We start from the raw sequence: 6,623 nt of genomic DNA, 5'->3' as shown, positions 1-6,623 counted from the left end.
TTTTTGTTCTAGTAGCTATACAACCTCTTGCAACATGAATGGCATATCTGAGTACTGCACGATATTTGGACACTTTTTATAATTGGAACTATGCCTCTAGGACAGTGGTGTACAAACAATGGGTCGCGACTCTCCTGGAGGGTCGCGAGAGATTCACCAAAATGAAAACTTTCAAATAAGAAATTCATTTTTATTTAAAAACTAGAGGGGCTCTGCCCCCCCCCCCGTTTGGCAGCCACTCCCCTCCTTTTCCTCTTCACAACATATCTTGTTTATTTCGCCCCACCTGATCAGACTGCTATGGAAAGGGACACGTGAAAGCTACAGCTTACTGAAAAGAAGCGAATTTTACAATAATAAAGCAACAAAAAAACAAATATGATTCATCACAAGTACCCCCAGAACACTTCTCCATGAAATTCCCCAGACTCCAATTCCCAGACCCATCCTATTATACTACGCCTATCAATTACTTCGTTTGTGGGAATCGTTAAGACGAAACAGAAAATATTTCGTCCAAACCGAAACGGAGGGATTTGATTTTGCCCAATGAAATCACTTTAGCATGATTTGTATAAAGTCAGTGCGTCTTAACTAAGTTCGAGGCGTAGTAGTACAAGAAGTGATGTCATTTCCTAATCAATTAATCAATTTACAAAAACGAGAAGCGCAGTTCATCGGCTGTTTCCTTTCCACCTAACTTTCATACTTCCTTCTGTTTCAGACTGAGTAATTGTTTTTTTTTTGTTTGAAAGAATTGTTGTGTATAACTGATTCTGTAAAAACACTAACCTCATCCCCCTAAGTTAATATTTCAAGTATCCCAGGGTAAATTCAGTGTGAATTAAAAAAAAAAAGGTGTTTTTATAGTATATATTTTTACATAGTAGGTAGAGTTCCAGTTATAAAAGACGATTTATTGCGTGTGACGAGCAGGAAGTAGCAAAAGCGATAAGTATGTACCGCTTCACAACCTCAACATTCCTGGTCACACTCATCATTACGATTTCGTTGTCATTTTCGACAAATGTTTTTTGCAAACCAGTGAATTCTTTAATGAACGAAACCGTCGCGTCAAGTGATTATTTTCTGTCGAAACAACGGGGAGCTCCTATTTTCAGTGCAGTTGATGAGAGCTCTAAGATCAGAGATGGGATTTACAGGAAAAAACGTTCACCTTCGCCTGTAGCAAGACCCTTTCATAAAACGGGAAGAAGTTATTCTTTCAGAGACTTGTTAGATCAGAACAGCCAGAGAAATCGGAATACCAGAAAAAAGTTGCAAAAACGTCGATGTGCTTCTGGATATAAATTCCACGTAGGATCGAGGAAATGCCGGAGGATTTCAAGGAGAAATCCGTAATACATACGGTAAGCTATGAGGCTATGTTTCAGGATCAATTTATAGTCAAGATCGACGTTATGATTTACAGAAGTATGTAGCTTTTGTAGTAAATTATTTTTTTATAAGGTTCTCTTTCGGGAAGTAAATGCACAGGAATTGTTTATAACTCAGAAGTTTTCTGAACATGTTTAAATAAAATACACACAGGTATTAACAAAAATAAAAGAAAAACCCCTTGAGATTTGTTTTTCAGATTTATCTAAAACAGTGGTTCCCAAATTTTTTGAACCACAACCCCCTCCGGAAAAATAACTTATTGGTGACCACCTACATATATAGTGGCCATATATACCGTTTTTCTGGTTTTCCGGGACATTCCCGGTTCTCATGTTATTAAATGTACTGTCTCGAAAGCATTTTTTGGAACACTTTTTTCTCTTGGTTTCAATTTGACGATTCTTCGCTTGAAATGGATCATTAGGGATATTTTCCATAATAAACGTAGACACCCCCCCCCCCTTCCTTATATTAACATATAAATTATCATTCTGTGTATTTAATTTTGAAATGGAATGAGATTCTTTCTAAGTCACCCTGTTCAGGTACAGTATCAACTTGATACATTGATTACAAGCATAATTTCATAAAAGTACATTATTATGATACGTGGTAAGTAGATGAGGTGAATAGAGAGTTTTTACATATTTTTATATCTACGTTGCGAAAAATGGAAATAAATTTTTTATTTGAATTTTGTTATATTTACGAGAATCTCTCGCGACCTCATAACAAAAACTGACCTTCTTTAATTAGTTTTTATGTCCCCTTCGTTCTAGAGATACGCATATGCGTACCTTCATTTTTAATGTTATTAACCCTTAAATGCGTAGCTTTGCATGTACACAAAGGGTTCTTGCCAGAGGGGCTATAGCCAGAATTGGAAAAAAACCATTCAAACTCAACTTTGCACATAAGCTGAGTTCATGTTTTTTCCTATTTTATCTTTTCGATTTGCTGTTAGATGTCCCAATTAACTACAACAACTCTTTGTTTGTTGCAGAGCATGTCCAGCTGTGATTTCGCTGATTTATTAAAATGATTAATTCACATTTTTGCTTGTCTTCCCCCCTCCCCTCTAACCCGAAGTTTGAAACCTAATTTTAATTTCTTATAGTTTGAATCACAAAGAAGGTAGTTATATATTTTGAATGTACTATTACTTAGTACATTTATTTTATGGGTGATTCTTGAGGCTCTATACTGTCTCTTTAAGGCCCTGTATATAAGCCGTACCATTCACTGTAGATTATTTTAAATCATTTTTCATGCGTTATATACGTGTACGTGTCAATAATCACGAAAAAAATTATCAGCTCGAATAAAAAATTGAGCATTAAACGATTGAAATGACACTTTTTTCAAGTTAAGACCTGAGGTACACATATGTGTATCTAACTCAGACGGTCCTAGTAAAGATATTGACCCAAATTAGTTAATTAATTGATTAATCAATTAATTTTGCTTTTCTTTTTAAAGGGTATTTTGTCACACAATAAACTCAAATCAATCAAGAATATTTCTTTTAATTTTGGGTAAGGTTTGACGATGATATAAATTACATATTTGTCTCCATGGTAGTTAATGATACCAATCGGAATCGTTCAAGAATTCCAACACTGAAATATATTTTTCGGGAAAATGTTTGATATTCATGTTTTATTGAACCTAAAAGAAAAATATATTTATGTAAATGTATATTTCAAATGTAAGTATTTCAAATTCAGGTCAGAAGGGGTTAAAATCACAGTACGGTATATCTATTACAATTTATGTGTTTGGTTAGGTTATGCCCATCTATCCTACATCAGTTACTTTGTAGAAAACATTGAGACGAAAGCACGAGATATTTTCGGTGTTTCGAAAATATCTCGTGCTGATGAAACATATCGATTCGCTTATGCCCAATGTGAAAACCTTTAACTCGCATTAACCCTTTAAGCGGCACAGCAGAAATCACTGAACCCTCTTCAAAATGCCGCATCTTCTTTAATGAGGTAACGCTTATTCAAATTTTCAACCGGTTGAAACTTAAGGGATAGGTGAAACATATTCCATTGAGAAAAAGAGAGAGAGAGAGAGATTTCACAAAATGTCTGGGACTTTTCAATGCTAAAATAAGAGGCAAGATATCTCGTTAATACCACTTAAAGGGCTAAGCATGATTTGCATTAAGTGAATTTATCTTAACTATGTCCAAGATTCAATTGTAGTAGTATCAAGAAATTATCTCATTTTATAATCGATTCAGAAAAACATGAAGCGCAGATCTGTTTCACTTCCGCCTAATAATATTCTGCTTTGTTTAACACATTGACAAAATAATTATTTTTCACTTAAAGGAACTGCTGTATATAACCGTTTCTTAATAATCTAAAAACATGCTTTACCACAGCGTGCACCGCTTCAAAACCTCAGCATGCTTATAGGCATGCAGCAGATTGAGCTGCGCTCATAGTGGGGCAAAGAGGTACGAGTTAGAAGAATTGCGACCAGGAAGGAAAAATCGCTTAGGGGTGGAGGAAGAGATGTCTGCACATAGCAGAGGAGGAGGAGGAGAAGACCGGAGGGGTTCCAAAATGTAATGGTTTCGTGATGATGTTTCGTGGAGGTACTCCACGAGAAAAAGTGAGTAAAGGAACAATCAGCAGATACTCAAAAATCAGCAGGTCGAGGTGAAAACAAACATGTTTGTTCAAGTAGCGCACCTCGTTGAGTGGCCTCTTTCTCTCTTTTGTCTGGCTGCTCAAGTATGTGCGGTGTACAAAATAACAATACAAATCATTTCGCAGCTAGTCTCTATCCCGCACTCCCAAACATCCTGGTCGTCGCACTATGTGCCCGGCCCAAGACATTCATACTCAGCATTACGACTTCGTTGTCGTTTTCGAAACAATCAGTTTTTTGCCAATAAGCGAATTTATTAATTGATGAAATCGTCGCATCAAGTGATTATTTTGTACCGGAAGGCAAAGCGCTGTTTCCAGTGCAGTTGCTGAGAGCTATTAGATCAGAGAAGAGATCCATAAGGGAAAACGCCTTCGCCTTAGGAAGAGACGAAGCACCTATAATGAACTTTGAAGGTGCAAGCTATTCATTGAAGCCCCGCTTACATAAGAAATAGAACAAGCGGGTTTAAAACCCGCCCGCTTCAAGAATTTCCACCAATGACTGCTCTCCATTTCTTTCCTTATGGAGGAAAAACGTCTGCAAGCGGGTGTTAGAACTCCCATTGCTACCGCAATATTTGCACATGTGGACGGGACATGTGTGAGAGACTTGATCAGTGAGCGGTACCAGAGCTACCATGATACTAGAAAAAAGAATGTCCTATGCTTCTGGATATAGATAGCTCGCAAAATAACTGCATAATATTGGAAAATTCGGATTTCGTAAGATTTTGGTAAATTTCGTTTTATCCGAGTTTTACACATTCTGAGCTTCGCTACAGTCGCACAAAATTATTTATGTTTAATTACTATTATTATTACCACGTTAATTATTTTTTCTATTAAATCATTCGTGTATTAATATTGTAATCATTCCCATTATATGCTCGCATCATTTTGTTTAAAAAATTCACTGAATCCGATGTCATATACTTTGAACTGTTATACGATGTGTGTTAAATTTTTAATATGTGCTTTTTGTATATTATACTTCGTACTTAGATCACAATGGCGTCTAAACAAATAATACAAATCCTTTTTGGCTTCCTTGAAGGACTTAGTGTCCCTTGGGGCCACATAGTGCATATGTTATGGTAAATGTGATAAATCAGTTATTATACATACTTACCAATCGTCTTAGTAAGTTCGATAAATTTATCACTTTTACTGGCGAGCATGCATAATACCCAAGCGTCGTTGGTAAATTTGATAAATAATAAAAAAATTATCACTTTTACCGGTGGTTATACATAATATCCAAGCGTTGTTGGTGAATTCGATAAATACTGAAAACATTATTACTTTTACCGGCGATTATGCATAATAACCAAGTGTCGAAATTATGAAAAATAAAATTCCAAATGAGTCTAGTATTTGGGATGAATATAATCGGACATATAATGCTAAAAAATTTCACCATCATACCCCGATATAATGATACAATACATGAATGAATTATCATGTATGGTATATCACATAGTACGATTTATCATGTTTACCAACGAGCAACACTTGGGTATTATGCGTTATACCCAGGTGTTTTCTGTAGCCGAGTTCGACCGTATGCTATTCTTGTCAGCTATTTTTGTTTTATCTCTCTTACGTATTATAATTGAATTTTACGGATCTAGGACTACAAACTTAATCTGCCGAGTGTCGACAGTACTATGCCAATTTCTGCAACGTCAATGTTGATTTTATTTGCATATTTATTTAGATGATGACAATATTTTTATCTTTTATGTGTATTGTTTGAAGTTTGAAAATATTTAACGTGAGCGAAAAAAACCCATGTTATCTCTATCATATAACTAACTCTAGTTTTATCTTACAGAATGATTCTTAGATGATTCTCCATGATTTTGAAGGAGTTTCAAATGTTCGTGTAACATCTTCAACAGCCGATAGAAATATTATAGCTTGATAATTTTTTAAAATATTTCCCTTTCGATGATGGTTTCTACATTATAATGAACATTACATCTAGCATGGTTCAGAGGAATTTTTTCATACGTCGAATTATATATACTGTGTACGTTAAATGAAAATTGTGAAGGAAAACTGTAATTCTTAAATTTATTAAATTGTATTCGCCGCGAGAACAATAAATATCTACTATGATATCATTATTCAATGTTTTGTATTTTATTAATAGGAATTCGATTTGAAAATTCTTTCTCACGCCATTTATGTTGTAGATTATTTCACTAGAAAAAATGAGCTAAATTCCTGTCGGATGGAAATGATTTATAGCTGATGTGTGAAATGTATTTAATTATCACCATTTTAAAGTTTTCGTATACAATACTGAGATACTTCGTACAGAGTAGCTCTGAGCCGCCCATAAGGGTGTGCGAGAGGCGCAGTAGCACCGCGCCTCACGCTTTGTGACGACCCGCACCAACACCCCCTATAGATAAGGGGCCGTTCAAGTATTACGTAAGGAAATTTTTAGCCATTTTTGACCCCATCCCCCCCCCCTTGTCAGCAAAATTTCGTCATCAGCTCTGCCCCTCTGAAACCAACCCATATTTTCATAAAGGGTGGTTCATG

At 35.6% G+C, this 6,623-nt stretch overlaps 1 long non-coding RNA gene across 1 annotated transcript; it reads left to right on the top strand.

Moving 5' to 3' along the window:
• The first annotated feature begins 705 nt into the window (after positions 1–705).
• LOC149082587 (uncharacterized) lies at positions 706–6,199 on the top strand. Its single transcript, XR_016193181.1, has 2 exons — positions 706–1,370; positions 5,905–6,199. It is a non-coding gene; the product is annotated as an uncharacterized LOC149082587 (long non-coding RNA).
• The last annotated feature ends 424 nt before the right edge of the window (positions 6,200–6,623 follow it).

This window comes from Pholcus phalangioides, unplaced genomic scaffold, assembly GCF_987345545.1.
Source record: "Pholcus phalangioides strain wild (caught in Gottingen) unplaced genomic scaffold, Ppha-v1.0 ptg000009l_1, whole genome shotgun sequence".
Taxonomy (NCBI): Eukaryota; Metazoa; Arthropoda; class Arachnida; order Araneae; family Pholcidae; genus Pholcus; species Pholcus phalangioides.
Note: the sequence above shows the minus strand (reverse complement) of the source record. Positions and strands in the feature narration are given on the sequence as shown.